The sequence below is a fragment of the Dendrobates tinctorius genome, unplaced genomic scaffold (genome assembly GCF_039654945.1).
Source record: "Dendrobates tinctorius isolate UK_male_01 unplaced genomic scaffold, ASM3965494v1 ptg000004l, whole genome shotgun sequence".
Lineage (NCBI taxonomy): Eukaryota > Metazoa > Chordata > Amphibia > Anura > Dendrobatidae > Dendrobates > Dendrobates tinctorius.
Genome location: NW_027361672.1, coordinates 1,007,110 through 1,027,435, shown reverse-complemented (window position 1 = coordinate 1,027,435; position 20,326 = coordinate 1,007,110). Strand labels below are relative to the sequence as shown.

At 47.5% G+C, this 20,326-nt stretch overlaps 1 protein-coding gene across 1 annotated transcript in view; it reads left to right on the top strand.

The window, feature by feature from the left end:
- The first annotated feature begins 4,355 nt into the window (after nt 1-4,355).
- Nucleotides 4,356-20,326, top strand: part of DEK (DEK proto-oncogene) — a 174,517-nt gene continuing 158,546 nt past the window's right edge. Inside the window, exon 1 of the mRNA XM_073566105.1 lies at nt 4,356-4,421. The gene's annotated coding sequence lies outside the window, so the exon portion shown is untranslated. The remainder of the gene's footprint in view (nt 4,422-20,326) is intronic.

Sequence of the window (20,326 nt, the reverse complement as noted above, 5' to 3'; positions counted from 1 at the left end):
AGACCCATGGATTTGGTGCGGCCAGTCCTCCCTCTTCCTTTCCTTTTTGCAGAGTTCCAAATTTAATCCGTGCCTGCTTCTTGCCCCATATCAAGGATCTGAAGATAGAATCAATGCCCCGAAACCGTTTTTTTGGTAGCCATATCGGCGAATTATGCAAAACGTACATTAGTTGTGGCATAAGGACCATCTTAATCAGGTTAGTTCTACCCGTTACCGTTAAAGCCAATTTGCACCATGCACCTATTTTCCCTTTAAATTTCTCTAGCAGAGGAACCAAATTCAGACCCGTGAATCGGGACAGTGGAAGAGCTACCCATATCCCTAGGTATTTAAACTGTGAAACTAGCTGGAGTTGTTTCCCCCTCTCATCTATCTCCTCCGCTTCTATTGCTCTATCCACAGCAATTACTCTATATTGGGACCACCAGGTCCGTTACACCAGCACCTCGTTCATAATAAGACCGAGTGCACGCTAAACCTATTCCTATACTGTATTTATTGGCGTTTGCACCAGTCGTTTCCTTTAATCCATCCATGTCTACTGACACTTTTGCCTACGATTTGGCTACCAGTTCCAGTATACTGTCTCAGGTGACTGGTTCGAATGAGTTCCTTAGGACCCCAGCACATGAACTGAGGACTAGGGATTTTGAAAAAGAGAAACGTAGATTAATTTCCTACGATCTACATTGTACAACATTAGCTGAATACCACAGGCAGAATAAGATTCCCATGGGGCTTGGGAGCAATCTTCGCCCTACCCTCTTTTCTAATGATCCAGAATATTGCGATAAATACAAAAAAATCCTCAATAAATGTTCCCTTGATATCATCATTTTAACTGTGGAATATCTCCAAAAAGCCATAATTGAGACAAAACAGAATATTCAGGCAATTGAGGCACAACTCTCAACCACTCTCTCTTCTTCTGAGTGGACCTCCCTGAAGACACGGACGGACAAGGCCTTAGCGGATCACCAAAAAACGCTGCAGGAACGTAAGAGGCAGAAATTCCAACGGGACTCTGAGGATTACTCTAATAATCATGTATACAAATGGACAGATTCCTCCGCTCCTACAAATTCTTGGCGCCGACCCCGAAATCCACGCAGATATGGGTCCTTCAGCTCAGAGAGCGACTCCTCAACAACTTCTGGCCGCTACCGTTTTTTACCAAAGGGCCGCAGGGGAGGACACCAAAGCACAGACCCACAAGGCGATCAAGGAGAAAGGATGACCACACGGTCACAGGTGAGATATCAAACCTGGTGATTAATATATCGGACCATCTCCTCTCCCCTGCGGAACTTTCCGTCCTACATAAAGGACTTTCCTTTTGCCCCACTCCAGCTTGGGACTCATTCCAATTAAAAAAGGACCTTGAACGTTTTTATCGGACTATCAGGCTGAAGACTCACTTTGGCTTGGCCTCAAATTCCACTAGGGATTCAGTACCACCCTCAGGGACTGGTCCAGTACCTGAACTCTCTATTTCAACTTTTGGCCTCCACAATCGGAGCAATTTCTGTCCCCCACGCACCCACCATGCCACTGAGACTTTCATCTCCTTGGTAGACCGTGAGGTTAGCGCCCTTTCGCACCAGCAACAACTAGGTTTTTTTCCATCACATTTCAACCTTTCTCCTACTGAAAAACAGGCTCTATCATCTCTACACAATAATAAGACGATTATCATAAAACCTGCTGATAAAGGGGGAGCTATTGTGGTGATGAACCGTACACAGTACATGAATGAGATATCCCGCCAATTGTCAGACACTGACACCTATGGCATTATACCTAGGGACCCGCTTGCCAGCATTAGCAACAAGATTCGCAATGTTATTGATGCATACCTCACCCGTCATATTATTGACCAAAAAACCGCGACTTTTCTTGTTAATCCTCATCCCATCACACCAGTTTTTTACGTGCTACCAAAAATTCATAAATCACTACACAATCCCCCTGGCAGACCAATCGTGGCCTCTACGGATTCTGTTTTGTCCCCTCTCTCTATTTTTCTAGAGAAAATCTTAACACCATTGGTAAAAACAACCAAGTCTTTTCTCCTCGATACAGGGCACTTTTTAGAAATTATTAAGCAACTTGGCACGGTACCACCAGATAGCATTTTGGTCACTCTAGACATCAATAGCCTCTATACCTCGATTAAACATGATAAAGGGATTGAGGCTACAAGACACCTACTTAATTCATCAAACATGTCTAGTGACTCTATTCAATTCTGTCTTGACCTCCTTAACCTGGTACTCTATGAAAATTATTTCATGTATGGGGATACCTTCTATATCCAGAAGTGTGGTACAGCAATGGGCTCAAACGTAGTGCCTGCTTACGCTAATGCCTTTATGAATTACTTTGAAGTCACCTACGTGTTTTCTAATGATTTATTTTCACAACATGTCTCAGGATACCATCGCTACATAGATGACATCTTTTTTATCTGGACGGGCACATCTGATTCTTTACAATCTTTTCATTCCTTTCTTAACTCCATTCTCCCTGAACTTCGGTTCACGATTCATTATAACACTGAGTCTGTACCTTTCCTGGACACAAGAGTTCTTAAAGACACCAATGGATGCCTCTCAACAGACTTATACTGTAAACCTACAGACTGCAATAGTCTTTTGCATTACACAAGTTGCCATCCTAAAACCATCAGAAATAGTCTACCCCGTTCCCAGTTCAACAGAGTCACACGTATAGTCTCTGACTCCAGAACTCTTAATAACAGACTGGACACCATGACGCAAAAATTTCAGGAAAGATGTTACCCATTGAGACTTCTCAATAATGTAAAGGCACGTGCCTTAGCACCCATGTCCCCTCCCCCTCGTACACATCCTAGGGAGAGGATTCCATTTGTACATACATTCCATCCGTTGATGCCCAAGGTATATTCCATCATTAGGAAACACTGGCCCCTCCTGGCAAGGGCCTATCCTGGTATCGATTCCTTCAACTTGCCAACATTAATATGCACTAAAAGACCACCCAATATCAAGGACAAGCTTGTGAGAGCTGACATAGGTAGCTCACGCCTTACTACTACACAAAGGCTACTTGCTACTCGACGTAATGGTACTTTTCCATGTCTAAACTGTGCAGCCTGTTCAAATATCATCAAATCGGACAATATAACCCATCCCAGGACTGGCAAATCCTATCCAATACACGGTTTTTACACATGTGACTCCAATTTTGTTATATATCTGGTGAAATGCCCCTGTGGACTCCTTTATGTGGGTGAGACCACACAGCACATTAAGGACCGTATAGCTAGCCATAAGTCCACCATTCGATGTGGAAAAACCTGGCTGCCATTGCCCGACCATTTCGCGAGATTTAGACACTCAGTGGCCCAACTTAAGTTCCAGGTCATCGAGCATATTCCCCGCCCTAGAAGAGGTGGAGATCATATTAAATTGCTTAAATCACGTGAGACCTATTGGATTCACAAATTGGACACTTTGGCCCCTAAGGGCCTTAATAGAGAGATAGATTGGCTACTTTGAACATTTATTAACATTTTCTCTGTTATTTTACAGAACCGCTAAATTACTGTGATCATAGGTGAGTTTGCCCCACCCCCTCACTCTTATTTTGCATTTATGCTCAGTTTTTTGGATTTTTGTATTTTTATTTTTTTATTTTTTTCATATCCTCCTCTACACAATTTTTTTCTCCATGAGAGGTTAATATCACCAACAATAGTTATACCTTATCCTGTCACCTTGCATAATGTGCCCATTTATACACTCACCAATAGCCCTGTACATATTGGCTATACTTATACTTCATCCACATTATGCTACCACTTCTATTTAGAAGGCTAGTGTCATTTCTCCTATGCAGGAACGCACACACAGCTACCACCATTTGCTATATATGTGTTGTCAAGCTTCCAGCTGCCCTAGCAACGACCATAGTATGCACACAGCAGCTGCATGACGTCACTTCCGGTCTGGGCCGCTCACTTCCGGTCCAGCGTCACACAGGGGCTTTAAAATGCTCACCAGGAGCCATGCAGGCACACACGCCGACTCAGCCAGGCGCGGGAGCGCCGCTTTAGACAGCAACCCCTGCAGGTAAAGACTCTCTACCACTCATGCTCTGCCTTGTGACTGCTCCTAGGCGCTATGGGCTTATTTTAACTGAACACACATACTCTTTATCTAACATTTGCAGGTCCCCACTAGCCATTGATGGTGATCTGGCACCTTTATAAGGATTTTAGCATATGACTAGGTACCATACATTCCTTTTCTATGGTTTCAGTACTGTGTCTCACACATGCTAATTATTTTCACCATTCTTTGCAGTCTCTGTGACACCACAAGGATTTTCATCCCTCTTCTCTATACCCTTCTCTTGTATGGCACTGGATTAAGGTAATTACATACCTCTTTCTGCTTTTAATTATACCTCATTTTGTTACCTGTTATCTTGACAGTCTAATCAGTGTATGTATATATATATATGTATATATGTAAATTCTTTGTTTAACATGTGCTCTACATGCTGTGATCCATGGATTAGTGTACAAGTATGCACCAGGATGACCACCTTATTATTTTTTGTTCATATTCTTACTTTTATTCTGCAAAAAATTTTTGTTACTTATATGTTTCTTTTTATTTTACAGCGATTGTATGATAAAGGCTCCGGTGGAGCCGAAACGTTCTTTATATCGCTTCCATTGCATTATTCTGTTACGCTCCCAGACTGTGTGTTAATAAAATTTAAACTATTTGGCATGATAATCCACAAGAGTGTGCGGTGAATTATATAATTACTCTATCCACAGCCATGACATAAGACTTGTGCCAATTTATCTCCAGTCCCGAAATGCTCCCAAATTGTTTAATTACATCCATCGCGCACCCCAGTGTCTCTCCTGCACTTTCCAAAAACAACAGGATGTCGTCGGCATACAATGATATTTTTTCTTCCAGCTTCCCAAATTTAAATCTGACCACTCCCCTCTCAGCTCTGATCTTGGCCGCCAGGGGCTCCACTGCCACCGCGAACAATAGCGGGGACAGCGGATACCCCTGCCTTGTGCCCCTATGCAAGTCAAACATCCCGGACTGTTCTCCATTCACCTTAACTACCGCCTTTGGGGATGAGTACAATAACTTCACCCAGGCCATGAACGCGGGGCCGAATCCCATCAGTTCCATGATTTTCCATAAGTATTGCCATTCCACGCTATCAAATGCTTTCCTAGCATCCAATGACATCACTATTCTCCTGCCACCATTATCAGCAGGCAGTTGCATATTAAGAAATAATCTTAAGTTAACAGCCGTGGAGCGGTTAGGCATAAAGCCCGACTGGTCCTCGTGTATAATGGTATGCGCAACCCCGGTGAGCCGGGTGGCCAGGATCTTAGCGAGTATTTTGACATCCGTTGTCAACAACGAAATGGGCCTGTACGACTCCGCATACATGGGATCTTTTCCCTCCTTCGGCAGAACTACTATCACCGCTTCCTCCATTGATCTCGGCAGTGCCCCCGTCACGAAAGCCTCATCAAACACAGATTTCAATTTCGGAGCCAGCAGTTCCACTAACTCCCTGTACACCTCCCCAGGTAGACCATCAGCTCCCGGTGATTTGTTATTGGGCATAGACAGTATTGCACATTCCACCTCCTCCACACTCACAGGTTCTTCCAACCTCAACCTATCTTCCTCAGACAATTTAGGTAGTGAAATGCCTTCCAAAAAAATTCTCCACATCCCCCTCTGTGTCCCGTGCTCTCGAAGTGTACAGTGCCATGTAATATGACCTGAAGACCTCCAGTATGTCCTTTGTGTCTGTCAGAGTCGCCCCTGCTTGATCTCTGTTTATACACCCTGGAAGACACCATGCACTTCCAGCTCTTCCAGCTCTGTGCCGCAGATATCACCGCCAACAAGTGACCTACTCTCTCTCCTTCTTCAAAGAATTGGGCTTGCTGAAATGCCCTTTTCCTCTCAGCTTGCATCATGTGCAGTTTATCAACTGCCTCCTGAGCCAATTTTAGTCTATTGTGAGCTTCACTCGTTGGCACCAAAATCATGTCTGCCTCCGCTCTTGTCAGGTCATCCTTTATTTGTTGATCTGCCAATTTAGTTTTGGTCTTACACCTCACAATCTCACTTATAAAAAGTCCCCTCGTAAACGCCTTCATGGCATCCCATACCGTTGTGGCCTCAGTACTCCCTTCGTTCACTTGGAAGAAGTGCTCTAGCTCTTTGGTTGTGCCACCCATGACCACCACTTTAAGCCACGTCGGGTGAAGACGCCAACCTCCCCTCTGACCCTGAGCAGATCGTGACCACCATAGGACCATGATCCGAGAGAGTCCTCTGTAGGTATTCCACCTCCCCCACCATCCCGGCCATAGCGGTATCCCCCAAAGCCAGGTCTATCCTCGACAGTGTTCCATGTGTTGCCGAATGACATGAAAAAGTCCTCTTACCCTCATTTCGTACTCTCCACAGATCTACCAGCCCAAGTTCCCCTACACACTTGCCAAAGGCAGTCATCCTGTCCTTTCCAGCTTCCGTACCTACCGGTCTTACTTTATCCCAATAATCATTCATAGTGTTGTTAACATCTCCCATAATCAACAACGTAGTCTCCCCCCATCTGCCCGTCAGTTCCAGTACTGCTTGTAGTTTCTTTTTAGAGTAAGGTGGAGGGATATATAGAGCCACTAAAATCATTTTGTGTCCGAACAATCTGCAAGCAATCCATACATACTGCCCTTCACTGTCTACATGCACTTCCAGCTCTTCATAATGTGTGTTTTTGTGTATTAGGACTGACACCCCCCTGGAGTACGAGGAATAAGTAGAATGATATGTCTTTAGCATCCAGGCTCTTGACAACCAGCAGTACATAGTGTCTCTAGTGAGATGTGTCTTCTGCAGGCACGCGATCATAGGTTCACAGGATTTGATATGATTCAGAACAGCCGCCCTCTTAACCTTATCAGATATACCACGTACATTCCAACTTAACATCCGAACAGTACGGTTACTCATTGTGCATTAGAAAGAACAATCCATCATCATCAAGTAACATCATTACATTGTGGTCCCAATCATACCCGGTCAAACAGCATGAAAACCCCCATCTCCCTACAAATCCGCCCCACCCACCTCCCTCCATCCCTCTCCGCTTCCCCTCCCCCCACCCTTCCCCTTTTGCAGTTGTCACTCTCCCCAACGTGAGAGTGGGAGCTCAAAGAACCTGAGCAACTTCTCAGTATTCCGCACATCAACATGCGTCGTGTCCTCCTCCATCATTGGCAGCCTCTCCGCCATATTGTCAACAGTATGCATAGTCCCGAACCATTAGTCAAACAATTAACCATAATACATAGATCCCAGTGGGGAGTTCTCCCCCTCCTCTGCGCTCCTATTTCGCAGAGTAAAGCAGCGCCACAACCCTGTCCAGTGATCAGTCTAGCAGGGTCATGTGGTCATATTGCCATTATCTTCTCTCAATTTGCTCCGGTTGCGCTCCAACCACGAAGCAGCCTCAACCGGTGACGGGAAAAAAATGACCTTTCCAAAAGCTTCCACTCTTAATTTAGCAGGATAAATTGTAGAGTATTTCAAATGCAAAGAGCGGAGCTGTTTCTTCACTTCGCCATACCGCAGTCGCAACTTTTGCACCTCGGCTGAGTAATCCGGGTATATTTCGATTCGTTTGCCCTCCAGGTTAAGATCTGTCAACTTTCCAGCCTTTCGTAAGATAGTGTCCCTGTATCTGCAATTCAGGATTCTGGCTAGCATCGTGCGAGGTCCATCTCCCGGCACTGGGGGTCTCATGGGTACGCGATGGGCACTCTCCACCGCAAACACTCTCGACAAGTTATCAGCACCAAACTTGTCCAGCAGCCAGGTTTCAATAAAGGCTGTGTTGTCAGCACCCTCAGCTCTCTCAGGGATGCCCAGAATGCACAAATTGTTCCTACGTGACCGGTTTTCCAGGTCATCATTTTTATTGGCTACTACCATGATCCTCTGAGTGTGCTGTTGTTGTGTCTTTTGCACTGAGGTTAAGTGATCTTCTGTTACACCAACTCTGTCCTCCACCTCAGTTAATCTGGCTGTAACTTTCTGCATAGATGTTTTTATGCCTCCCATTTCTTCTTTCAGGCAATTCACCTGCTTTGTTAGAGCAGTTAAGGCAGTCTTGCAGTATAAGACAGCTTGGAATACATCCCGCAGGGTGGGCTCTGCTACATCTGCACTTTCAGCTGCCTGCAAAGTGTCACCATCCCCCTCTTCCTGCTGCTCTAGCTCTGCATTCAGCACAGGCATCTCCTCATCGTCTTCCTCCTCATCTCTGTGCTTCTCACTCCCTCCATTTCCTTCTTCATCTGTCTCTATGCCCCTCACATATCTGTTCAGCCGGGCTGAGACTTCCAGCCTCTGTGCATAGGCTGTGTTTCTTCTTCCTGTCTCCTCCTCTCTCTCAGCACCATCTTGGACTGGGGCACTGCTGCAGGCTCCGGCATCTTTCTGTCTTTTGCGGCCCATGTCTGTCTCTCTGAGTCTGGCAAAAGCTCGCCCCTGACTCCTGGGACCTTCAGACATCTGATCCTGGTAAAGGAATTAGCTGGTTCGGGCTCTGTGCAGGATAATTGAGGCTAATGGTGGCAGAGAAGCACAGCCACCCGACTTCTCACATGAAGAGCTAGGCCCCGCCCCCGGTACACTCTTTCTTAAGCAGGCCCAGCCCTGTGGCACAGTGGGTCCACAGATCCACTTGCTCCACCATTGGGCATAACATCCTTGCTTCCAGCTTTCCACCTGAAGGGTGATAGCTAGTCACAAAAGCACTCCACTGAAAAATCTTATCTTGTGCAAATTATTCTCTTTTCTCTAGTAACCCAGGTGTTAAATGAATTTATGAACTCCTTTCTCATTTCTACAGGACACTTAAATAAGAACACTGTAAAAAAATGTGGCATCTTGTCCTTAGTATGCAATTCAAACTCTCTTCTGGCACATCTGTCCTCTTCAGCCTCTTCCTATACCACAAGTTCACTGGGCTGAGATCTCTATAGACTGTTACTGATCTTCCTAAGGCGGTAAGGGTCACTACCAACTGGCTGTAGTGGATTGTTTCTTTTTAAAATGTCTATTTTGTCTTCGCCACCACAGCACACACAGAGAGGGGATCTGCCCTTAGAAACAGGAAACCTACAGAAATAAAAGGGGCCCCTCAGTTGGTTTCCTGTTTCTACGGGAACCTGTGGGAAGAGGATACCTGGGCTGTGAGGTCACCTGCGTGGTATCTGTGGGAACAGCAGGGCTGCAGCACCAGAAGCAGTGTTGGGGAATTCTGCTGGTCGGCTTCCCCCACTCATCTGGCGATGGATGGCATGAAGCCAGGGTACGGAAGAGGCCGCCCTGGCTCATGTGGCATCACGGTGTGGCAGGACAGGCCAACACTCATCCAGGAGGAGCAGGGTGCGAGCATCGGCCATCCGGCTCCTCCATGAGACCCAATTTCTGTGCGACGGCGCCGAGAAGGAGAAAGCCAGGCCATGCATGTGCAGTAGCCAGGTAAGCGCTTCTGCCCCGGAATAGCAGAGATCACTTCCAATAGGGCCGGGGAGGTGGTAGAGTCGGCATGAGATTTAGAGCTGGTAGCAAGGGGCCTGCCAGTATGTCATGATGTCCTCCCAAGGAGACTCTGTAGTGCACCCACAGGTGGTGGATGTGCAGGCGCACAGCAGAAGTAGCAAGAGCAGCAGGAGATGCTCCTGGGAGGGTGACTCCATGGGAAAGAGTGGAAGAGACAAGAATTCTAAGCAATCCACACCTTCAGGCGCCTCCAGAACCGGTACTATGCTGATAAGCTTCATTGGGTGAGTGTTACAGGGCTCTACTTATTAAGCTGATTGCCCCTTCAGGTTAAAAATACTGGGAAGTCTAAGCATAGGGAATGTGCTTTGTGCTCACAGCCCATTCCTGATAATTACCCAAGAAGGCTTTGTCAAACTTGTATCAGCCAGACTCTGGAGGAGGAATCGTCCATCAGAGAGAATGATAAAAGACATGATTGTGGAGGAGCTCCAATTGCTCAGGCGCTCGGATAAGGCTGGAAAAAATAAATCCAGCATAAGGAGTGTTTTCCCCATTTCCAGCCCCTCTTCTGACAATGACTGGGTTAAATCTGCTGATTCCTCTCAGGCGTCATCATCGTCTGATGAAGAAGGGCGTTCCTGTTTCCCAATTGAGAGTATCGATAATTTGGTGAAATCAGTTCGGGGGACCATGGGGATTACGGACTCTAAGGAGGCTAGAACCACACAGGAGATTATGTATACTGGCCTCTCATAGAGGAAGAGGCAAACATTTCCGGTAATAGCCGCAGTGAAGGAAGTGGTAAAGAAGTAGTGGGAGAAGCAAGGACAGCGAGGTTTCCTTCCTTCAACCTCAAAGAGGAGATACCCCTTTGATGATGAGGACCTGACAACTTGGTCTAAGGTGCCTAAAGTGGATGCCGCAGTAACTTCAACCTTGAAGCGCTCCACCCTGTCGGTACAAGACTCTGGGACTCTGGCTGATCCTTTGGATCGTAACGCTGACACGCTCCTTAAGAGATCGTGGGAGTCTTTTTACGGGGGGCCTTCAAACCAGCTATCTCAGGCTTTGCACGGCAAGCTCGATGCTGGTCTGGGTGGATCAATTGGAGGAGCAGATAAAGAAGGGGGTCTCTAGGGACAAATTGCTGTCCTCTATCCCTATGACCAGGGGAGCTATGGCTTATTTGGCGGATGCCTCAGCAGACTTCTTATGCCTGGCCGCCAGATCAGCGGGACTGGCTAACACTGCTCATCGTGCCTTGTGGCTAAAGGGCTAGAAAGGGAATGCGCAAGCTAAATCAAAGCTATGCGCAATTCCATGCCAGGGTGAGTACCTGTTTGGCATTGTGTTGATATTATCATCACCAAGGCAGGGGAAAGGAAGAAGGGGTTCCCTAACCAGTTTATTCCATTCTACAGGAGGGCCTTCAGAAAACAGCCATTTGGTAATAAGAGAACCTATAGGAACCAAGATCACTGGTGGCAATAAAGACCAAACAGAAAGGTACCCTTTATAGTGGGTCTTCCTCCAAGGGAGGAGACAAGGTCCGCTAGTCCTGGCCCTCTGGTGGGTGGCAGGTTGTAATTCTTCTGCCATGAATGGGAAAAAATAACATCTAATCCCTGGGCCCTAAGCCTCGTGTCATCTGGCTTGAAATTGGAAATCGGCCGAGTTCCCCCCAACTCTTTTATGTTGACTTCTCTAAAGTCTCCTACGCAACAGGAGGCATTGGAGTTGGAAATTAGGGGTCTATTGTCTAAACATGTTCTTGTTGAGGTCCCAGCGGACCAAAGGGAGAGGGGATTCTATTCTCCTTTATTTCTGATTTCTAAGCCAGATGGTTCCTATAGAACCATCATTAATCTAAAGAAGTTAAATAACTTCCTACAGTCCCATACCTTCAAGATGGAATCTATAAGATCAGTGTCATTTCAGGACTTAACTTTTCTCAGCCTCAGTCTGGTCTCAGGTTTGCTATTTAGCTCCGCTGCATCCTGCAGGCAGTGTCAGCTCTAGTTCTGCCTTCGGCGTGTGTATCTGATTCTGATATATCCTGATTTGCCATGCTGTGATCCCTGACTTGCCCTGTGTCTGTTTATTCCCTCTGTCTGTCCTGACTCAGTGTTTCCCCCGGAAAGCTATTGCTAGGCTGTTTTGGTGGTCCTCCATGACCTCTGATGTCGCTAGGTTTGTGTCTGCTTGTGATACCTGTGCCCGTGCTAAGAGCTCTCCTAACCGGCTGGCGAATTGGTACCATTGCCAATTCCGGATAGACCTTGGACTCATTTGTCCATGAATTTTATCACTGATCTTCCTCCTCGAATGGCAAAACTGTTATCTGGGTAGTGGTTGACAGATTTGGTAAACAGGCGCATTTTGTACCTTTGACAGGATTGCCTAATACAGTAACATTATCTAAGTTGTTTGTTGAGCACGTAGTACGGCAGCATGGCATGCCTTTGAGTGTGGTTTCTCATAGAGGGGTACAATTTGTGTTCAAATTTTGGAGGGCATTTTGTAAAAGATTGGGTATTTGCTTGACCTTCTCCTCTGCCTACCATCCCGAGACCAACGGTCAGACGGAGAGGACCAGTCACTTGAACAGATTTTGTGGTGTCTTGCAACATCTCAGCAGGATGATTGGTGATCTTCGTTGCCCGTGGCTGAGTTTGCATTTAACAATCGGACTAACCAGTCCCCTGGCACCTCTCCGTTCTTCTGTAACTACGGTTTTCACTCCCATTTTGGCGAATTTTCCAGACTGGATTCAGGAGGTCCAGGGGCTGATACAGCAGTTCAACGGTTGGGGGAGGTGTGGAGGGAGGTCCAGTGGAACATTGGGGAAGCTCAGGGCAAACAAACATTTTGCTGATAAGCGATGGTCTGTAGGACCTATGTTCCTGGTGGGAGATAAAGTGTGTTTGTCTACCAAGAACATTCGTCTGAAAGTTCCTTCTGCTAAGCTAGGTCTCAGGTTTATTGGTCCTTATGAAATCATTGAGGTTGTCAATCCAGTTGCCTTTCACTTACGTCTTCCTCCGTCGCTTTGGATCCTCAGTATGTTCCGTAAGTCCCATCTTAAGTCATTTGTACCATCCTCTGCTGGGTCCCCATCCACTTCGCCTCCTGTCTCTGTGGATGGTCAGACCGAGTATGAAGTGGAATAGATTGTGGATTCTCACATGGACCGTAGTTCACTTCAGTATTTGGTCCATTGGAGGGGTTACGGTCCTGAGGATCGATCTTGGGTCCCAGCCCCATCTGTCCACGCTGATCGATTGTTTCATACATGTTATCCTGGAAAGACTGGGGGTCCGGTGGCCAACCTTGAGAGGAGGTACTGTCATGATCCAGACCGGGTTTTGAGTCCTGTCTTTCCATGTTTCCAGTCTTGTCATTTCAGGTGTTAACTTTTCTCAGCCTCAGTCTGGTCTCAGGTTTGCTATTTAGCTCCGCTTCATCCTGCAGGCAGTGTCAGCTATAGTTCTGCCTTCGGCGTGTGTATCTGACTCTGGTATATCCTGATTTTGTCCTGCTGTGATCCCTGACTTGCCCCATGTCTGTCCTGACTCAGTGTTCCCCTGTAAGTTTGTTGACGCCCTGGTTTTGACTTGGCTTGCTTTCAGACCTGCTTCTGTCTTTAATGTTAATAACAGGACAAACAAAAGAGCGCGCAGTCAATTGTATATATAAAAAATACAAAAGTTTTTTTATTAGGTTACAACAATTCAAGACAAATAACAAAGAAGTGCTCATGAATAAGTGTGGACAATATGTCCCATGGAACAGCCCCTCACATTCCCCTAGATGGAAAACCCAATAAGCCACACATATGGGAAAAATATCCTATCTACATCAAGATGCCATATCGGCATCTAAGGGGTAAATCGCTGCAACAGCGGTCACAGAATAGGAGATAAGAAATGCCTGCTAGCAATAGTAGTAAAAATGTGCCCAGTGCTAATTAGATACTGAAGCTGCAGACAGATACCCATAGGGCAACTTACCCGGGAGGGGAAGGAGAGGAGGTTCAGCAGTGAGGCTAGCAGGCATTTCTTGTCTCCTATTCTGTGACCGCTGTTGCAGCGATTTACCCCTTAGATGCTGATATGGCATCTTGATGTAGATAGGATATTTTTCCCATATGTGTGGCTCAGTGGGTTTTCCATCTAGGGGAATGTGAGGGGCTGTTCCATGGGACATATTGTCCACACTTATTCATGAGCACTTCTTTGTTATTTGTCTTGAATTGTTGTAACCTAATAAAAAAACTTTTGTATTTTTTATATATACAATTTGACTGCGTGCTCGTTTCTCCTGTTGTTAACACTAGTTTTTGAGCTTACGCATATGGTGTTGGAGCTGGGTGGTCCCTTGTCTCCTTATCACCTTCTATTTATGGGATTTTTGTTGCCCCTGCTTCTGTCTTTGTCTTATGCCCTTCTGACCAATTCTGTCCCCCTGGCTTATTTCTGACCACGTGTACTTCTGTGACCTCTAGTACTTCTGCTCCTGACTTGGCTTGTCTGACCACTCTTTTGCCACCTGGTGGCGCTTGTGCTGCTGCTCAGTGTTGCTACGCTGTGTGTGCAACCTCTCTTCCCTCACCAGCACCCCCTGGTGGAGGCTGCGCCGTAACTGCAGTAGCTTGACAATCGGCCAATAAATTTTTATTTCCAAGATGCTTCATGGTGTTTCTGGATTTGAAGGATGCTTATTATCATCTGCCAATACATGCCGGGTTCCAGCATTATCTCAGAGTGGCGGTCATCATGGAGGGTCACATCTGTCATTTTCAATTTACGGCAATGCCTTTCGGTCTATCTATGGCTCCTCGGGTCTTCACCAAGTTGATGCTGGGGTGATGGCTTATGTGTGGTTGAAGGACACGTTGATAGTTCCATACTTAGATGATATCCTGGTAGTGGGGAAATCGGCCATCAAATGTGAAGATCGACTTGCTGATACAATTTCATCCTTGCAGGCTTTAGAATGGTTTATCAACTGGGTCAAGTCCAGACTGGTCCCAGTAACTATTCAGTCCTTCCTGGGCCTGCATCTAGATTCTCTAAGTCAGAGATGTCTTCTCCCAGAGGTAAAGATGTTGGCGATAATGCATAAAAGGAGGTCGGCAATAGATAACCCTCAGACGTCTCTAAGAGAGGCTATGTCCCTCCTGGGCTCTCTTACATCCTGCATTCCTGCTGTTCAGTGGGCCCAGTTTCATACTAGATATCTGCAGCATAAGGTCCTCGATGATGAGGAATGGCTGTAGGGTAGACTGGATGACAAGATAATGCTGTCATTAGATGTAGTTAACTCCCTGTCATGGTGGTTAGATCAAGATCATCTCTCTAATCTGTCATGGTGGATAGATAAAGATCATCTCTCTAATGGGGTTCCGTGGGTCGTGATACCCTCGAGGGTGGTTACTACTGATGCTAGTCCCTTTGGATGTGGGGCTTATTTAGGCGATAGCTTAGTCCAGGGACAGTGGTCCATAGAAGAAGCCAATGACTCCTCTAATTTAAGAGAATTAAAAGCAATCAGTCATACTATACATGAATTTCTCTCACAGCTGCGCGGGTCTCATGTGAGTCCTGACGGGCAATTAAAAAAGGAGGGAAGCCAGCGCTGCTTGTGGTCAGAACGCAATACATAAAGTGCATATGCACATATTAATTTCTAACTGTATTTCAAAAGGAGACATTTAGCAAAAAATTGATCAGTCATTTGAGCTACCCTGCCATGCCAAGGCAATCTCATATGGGGCAGTCCTCCTCTACGTTTTTTATATTCGCTGTGCCATTGCGGCTTCCTAAATGTATTAAAAGCAAGACCATATTAAATGCACACAATACCTGAAGAGTTTCTGAATCACTCCCATGGTGCCAGAAAGGTGAGTGCAGATAAAGGCCAAGTAGACCATGGGAGTGATTCAGAAACGCTTCGGGTACAGATCTGCTCTCTCAGGGCCCATTCCGTCATCCTCAGGTGTAGGGTCTACACTAGACGGCTTGGAACTTGAGAGGCAGTTACTGAGACTAAGGAGGTTCTCTGATTACCTGATTAATACCCTTCTGCAGAGTAGGAAGGAATCCACAACAAAAATAGATAGTAGAGTGTGGAGGAAGTTCCTTAATTTTCATAATGGGGCCTTCTTTAATGAGGTGCCTATTACTGCTATTCTGGAGTTTCTGCAGAGGGGTCGGGAGCTGGGTCTTTCAGTTAATACACTAAAAGTTCAGATTTCATCTCTAGAAGCCCTGTATGGTCAAAATATTGCGGGGGATGGGTTGCACGATTTCAGCATGCGAGCGTAGCAACCCAATGCACATTAGTCGCTTACCCTCTTAGGACCTGAACCTGGTCCTTGACACCCTGACAGGCCCTTTGTTTGAACCCTTAGGGTACCGTTAAAATAAGCGATGCACCAGCTATCCCGACATCGATACGACCTGGTAAGCATCGCTGGTGCGTCGCTAAATGATCGCTAGTAAGATGTCAGTCAGATCTACTCAACAACGCAGCAACGATCTTGGCGGTCGTTGGGACCTTGTCACACAGCAGCGATGCCTCCCGCCTGTGTCCATGATTTCTGAGGTCACTCGTCGGTGTCAAACACAGCGATGCATGCTGGCCAGTGGGACACCAGAGATCAAAAAATGGCTCAGGACATTCAAGCACGATCAGCGACACACGTAACGAGATTGCTGGCGAGGTTGCTGTTGCGTCACAAAATCGGTGACGCATCAGCGATCTCGCTAGTGATCTCGCTTAGTGTGAAGTACCCCTTAGACTGTTTCATTGAAACATATTTCATTGAAGACTGCCTTATTATTTGCTTTAATGTCTTCTAAGAGCCCCGTCACACATAGCGATCTCACCAGCGAGATCGGTGTGTGACAGCGATCGGCCCCCCTGCCGGTATCGCTGATTGCTGTAGGAAACCGCTGGACATTTCTTTTGTCGCTGGTCTCCCGCTGGCCAGCACGCATCGCTACGTCTGTCAGGCGGGAGACCAGCGATCTGCTGGTAACTAGCGTACACATCGGGTATCTAAGGGACGCACGTCCCTTGGATACCCGATGTGTACGTTAGTTACCAGCTCCCTGCATCAGCGCACTGGTAACTAATGTACACAGCGACGCCGCGCGCTCGGCATCTCTGTGCTGATCGCTGGAGAAGCTGTCTGTGTGACAGCTCACCAGCGATCACATAGTGACTCACCAGCGATCCTGACACGTTGATATAATTGTCGGGATTGCTGGTGAGTCGCTGTGTGACTCCAGCTTAAGAGAGTGAGCGACATTCAGGCTCTGTTGATTGACCCTCCCTTCCTCTTAGTATTTATTATTATTATTATTTATTGTTATAGCGCCATTTATTCCATGGCGCTTTACATGTAAGGAGGGGTATACATAATAAAAACAAGTACAATAATGTTAAACAATACAAGTCATAACTGGTACATGAGGAGATAGGACCCTGCCCGCGAAGGCTCACAATCTACAAGGGATGGGTTAGAATACAGTAGGCGAGTGTAGAGCTGGTCATGCAGCGGTTTGGTCGATCGGTGGTTACTGCAGGTTATAGGCTTCAGGCTCTTTTTGAAGGTTTCAATGGTAGGTGAGAGTCAGATATGTTGTGGTAGAGAGTTCCAGAGTAGGGGTGATGCGCGAGAGAAATCTTGTATGCCAAGGGTCCCCAACCGCCGGTCCGCGGCCCAGAACGGGCCGCTGCAGTGCCCTTGCCGGTCCGCGGACACAAGGGGAGCCAGGGGCGGTCAGTGGCGTAGCGGGGGCTGGGGCGGCGCGCAGCAATTCTTAGCGGCGTGTAGCGGCGGGCAGGGAGCGATCAAGCAGCTCCGCTGCCTGCAAGAGGGAATAGCAGGAGCGGAGCTGCAAGGACCCGTCCAGCTTCCTGCCCGCCGCCCGCGCTTCCTGTCTCTGACTGTGTGAGAGCGAGGAAGCGCGGGCGATGCTGCGACAGGTGAGAGGTGGTGTGTGTATGTATGTCTGTCTGTGTGTGTACATGTATGTCTGTGTGTGGTGTGTGTGTACATGTATGTGTGTGTGTGTGGTCTGTGTGTGTGTGTGTGGTCTGTGTGTGTGTGGTCTGTGTGTGTACGTGTGTGTGTGTGGTCTGTGTGTGTACATGTGTGTGTGTGGTCTGTGTGTGTACATGTATGTCTGTGTGTGTGTGTGGTCTGTGTGTGTGGTCTGTGTGTGTACATGTATGTATGTGTGTGTGTGTGGTCTGTGTGTGTACATGTATGTATGTGTGTGTGTGTGTGTGTGTGTGTGTGTGGTCTGTGTGTGTACATGTGTGTGTGGTCTGTGTGTGTGTGGTCTGTGGTGTGTGTGTAGCCTGGCCGTGTGTGTGTGTGTGTGTGTGTACATGTATGTCTGTGTGTGTGTGTCTGTGTAGGTGGAGCCTGGCCCTGGAGGAGATGGGGACATGAGGAGAAGGCCATGATGGGTGTAATGGTAGAAGGCAATGAGGGGGTAATGGGAGAAGACCATGATGGGGGTAATGGGAGAAGACCATGATGGGGGTAATGGGAGAAGGCCATGATGGGGGTAATGGGAGAAGACCATGATGCCGGGGGTAATGGAAGAAGGCCATGATGGGGGTAATGGGAGAAGGCCATGATGGGGGTAATGGGAGAAGGCCATGATGGGGGTAATGGGAGAAGGCCATGATGGGGGTAATGGGAGGCCATGATGGGGGTAATGGGAGAAGGCCATGAGGGGGGTAATGGGAGAAGACCATGATGCCTGGGGTAATGGGAGAAGGCCATGAGGGGGGTAATGGGAGAAGGCCATGAGGGGGGTAATGGGAGAAGGCCATGAGGGGGGTAATGGGAGAAGGCCATGATGCCTGGGATGATGGGAGAACGCCATGAGGGGGGTAATGGGAGAAGGCCATGAGGGGGGTAATGGGAGAAGGCCATGAGGGGGGTAATGGGAGAAGGCCATGAGGGGGTAATGGGAGAAGACCATGATGCCTGGGGTGATGGGAGAAGGCCATCATGGGGGTAATGGGAGAAGGCCATGAGGGTGATGGAGAGAAGGCATTGATGTGAGTGATGGAGAGACGTCAGTGATGGGGTGAAGGCAATGATGGAGAGAAGGGAGTGATGGGGTGAAGGCAATGATGGGGAGAAGGGAGTGATGGGGTGAAGGCAATGATGGAGAGACGGCAGTGATGGGGTGAAGGCAATGATGGGGAGAAGGGAGTGATGGGGTGAAGGCAATGATGGAGAGATGGCAGTGATGGGGTGAAGGCAGTGATGGAGAGATGGCAGTGATGGGATGAAGGCAATGATGGAGAGATGGCAGTGATGGGGAGAAGGGAGTGATGGGGTGATGGAGCAGGCAAGAATGGGGTGATGGAGCACTCATTCAAAACCTATGGTGAGTTGAGTCACATTATAAATGTTATTTAATTATAAGTATGCACTGCTACACTACAACCGTGTCCATAGCCCCGCCCCCTTATGACCAAAGCCCCGCCCCTGCCACACCTCCATCCCCGCCCTACCGGGCCATGGAAGAATGGTCTTGCTTGAAACCGGTCCCTGGTGCAAAAAAGGTTGGGGACCACTGTTGTATGCGATTGTGGGAAGAGGAGATAAGAGGGGAGTAGAGAAGATCTTGTGAGGATCAGAGGTTGCGTGCAGGAAAGTACCGGGAGACGAGGTCACAGATGTATGGAGGAGACAGGATGTGGATGGCTTTGTATGTCATGGTTAAGGTTTTGTACTGGAGTCTCTGGGCAATGGGGAGCCAGTGAAGGGATTGACAGAGGGGAGAAGCTGGGGAATAGCGGGGGGACAGGTGGATTAGTCAGACAGCAGAGTTTAGAATAGATTGGAGGGGTGCGAGAGAGTTCGAGGGGAGGCCACAGAGCAGGAGGTTGCAGTAGTCAAGGCGAGAGATGATGAAGGCATGGACTAGGGTTTTTGCAGATTTTTGGTTGAGGAATGAACGGATTCGTGAAATATTTTTGAGTTGAAGTCGGCAGGAAGTGGAAAGGGCTTGGATATGTGGTTTGAAGGAGAGATCAGCATCAAGGATTACCCCGAGGCAGCGAGCTTGTTTGACTTGGGAGAGTGGGCAGCCATTTACTGTAATGGATACGTTCGTTGGGGGGGGGGGTCACGTGAGATGGGGGAAAGATGATGAATTCTGTTTTGTCCATGTTAAGTTTCAGAAATCTAGCGGAGAAGGATGAAATAGTGGACAGACATTGAGGGATTCTGGTTAGCAGGGAGGTGATATCTGGTCCAGAGATGTAGATCTGTGTGTCATCAGCATAGAGATGATACTGAAAGCCATGAGATTCTATGAGCTCTCCCAGGCCAAAGGTGTAAATGGAGAAGAGCAGGGGTCCTAGGACTGAACCTTGTGGGACTCCGACAGATAGGGGGCGAGGTGAGGAGGTGGTGTGTGAGTGGGAGGCGCTCAATGTCCGGTCTGTTAGGTATGATGAGATCCAGGATAGGGCCAAGTCTGTGATGCCAAGGGATGAGAGGGTCTGTAATAATAGGGAATGGTCCACTGTGTCAAAGGCAGCCGACAGGTCCAGGAGGAGGAGGACAGAGTAGTGTCGCTTGCTCTTGGCGGTTAGGAGGTCATTGGTGACCTTAGTAAGGGCAGTTTCAGTGGAGTGGTGTGACCGGAAGCCTG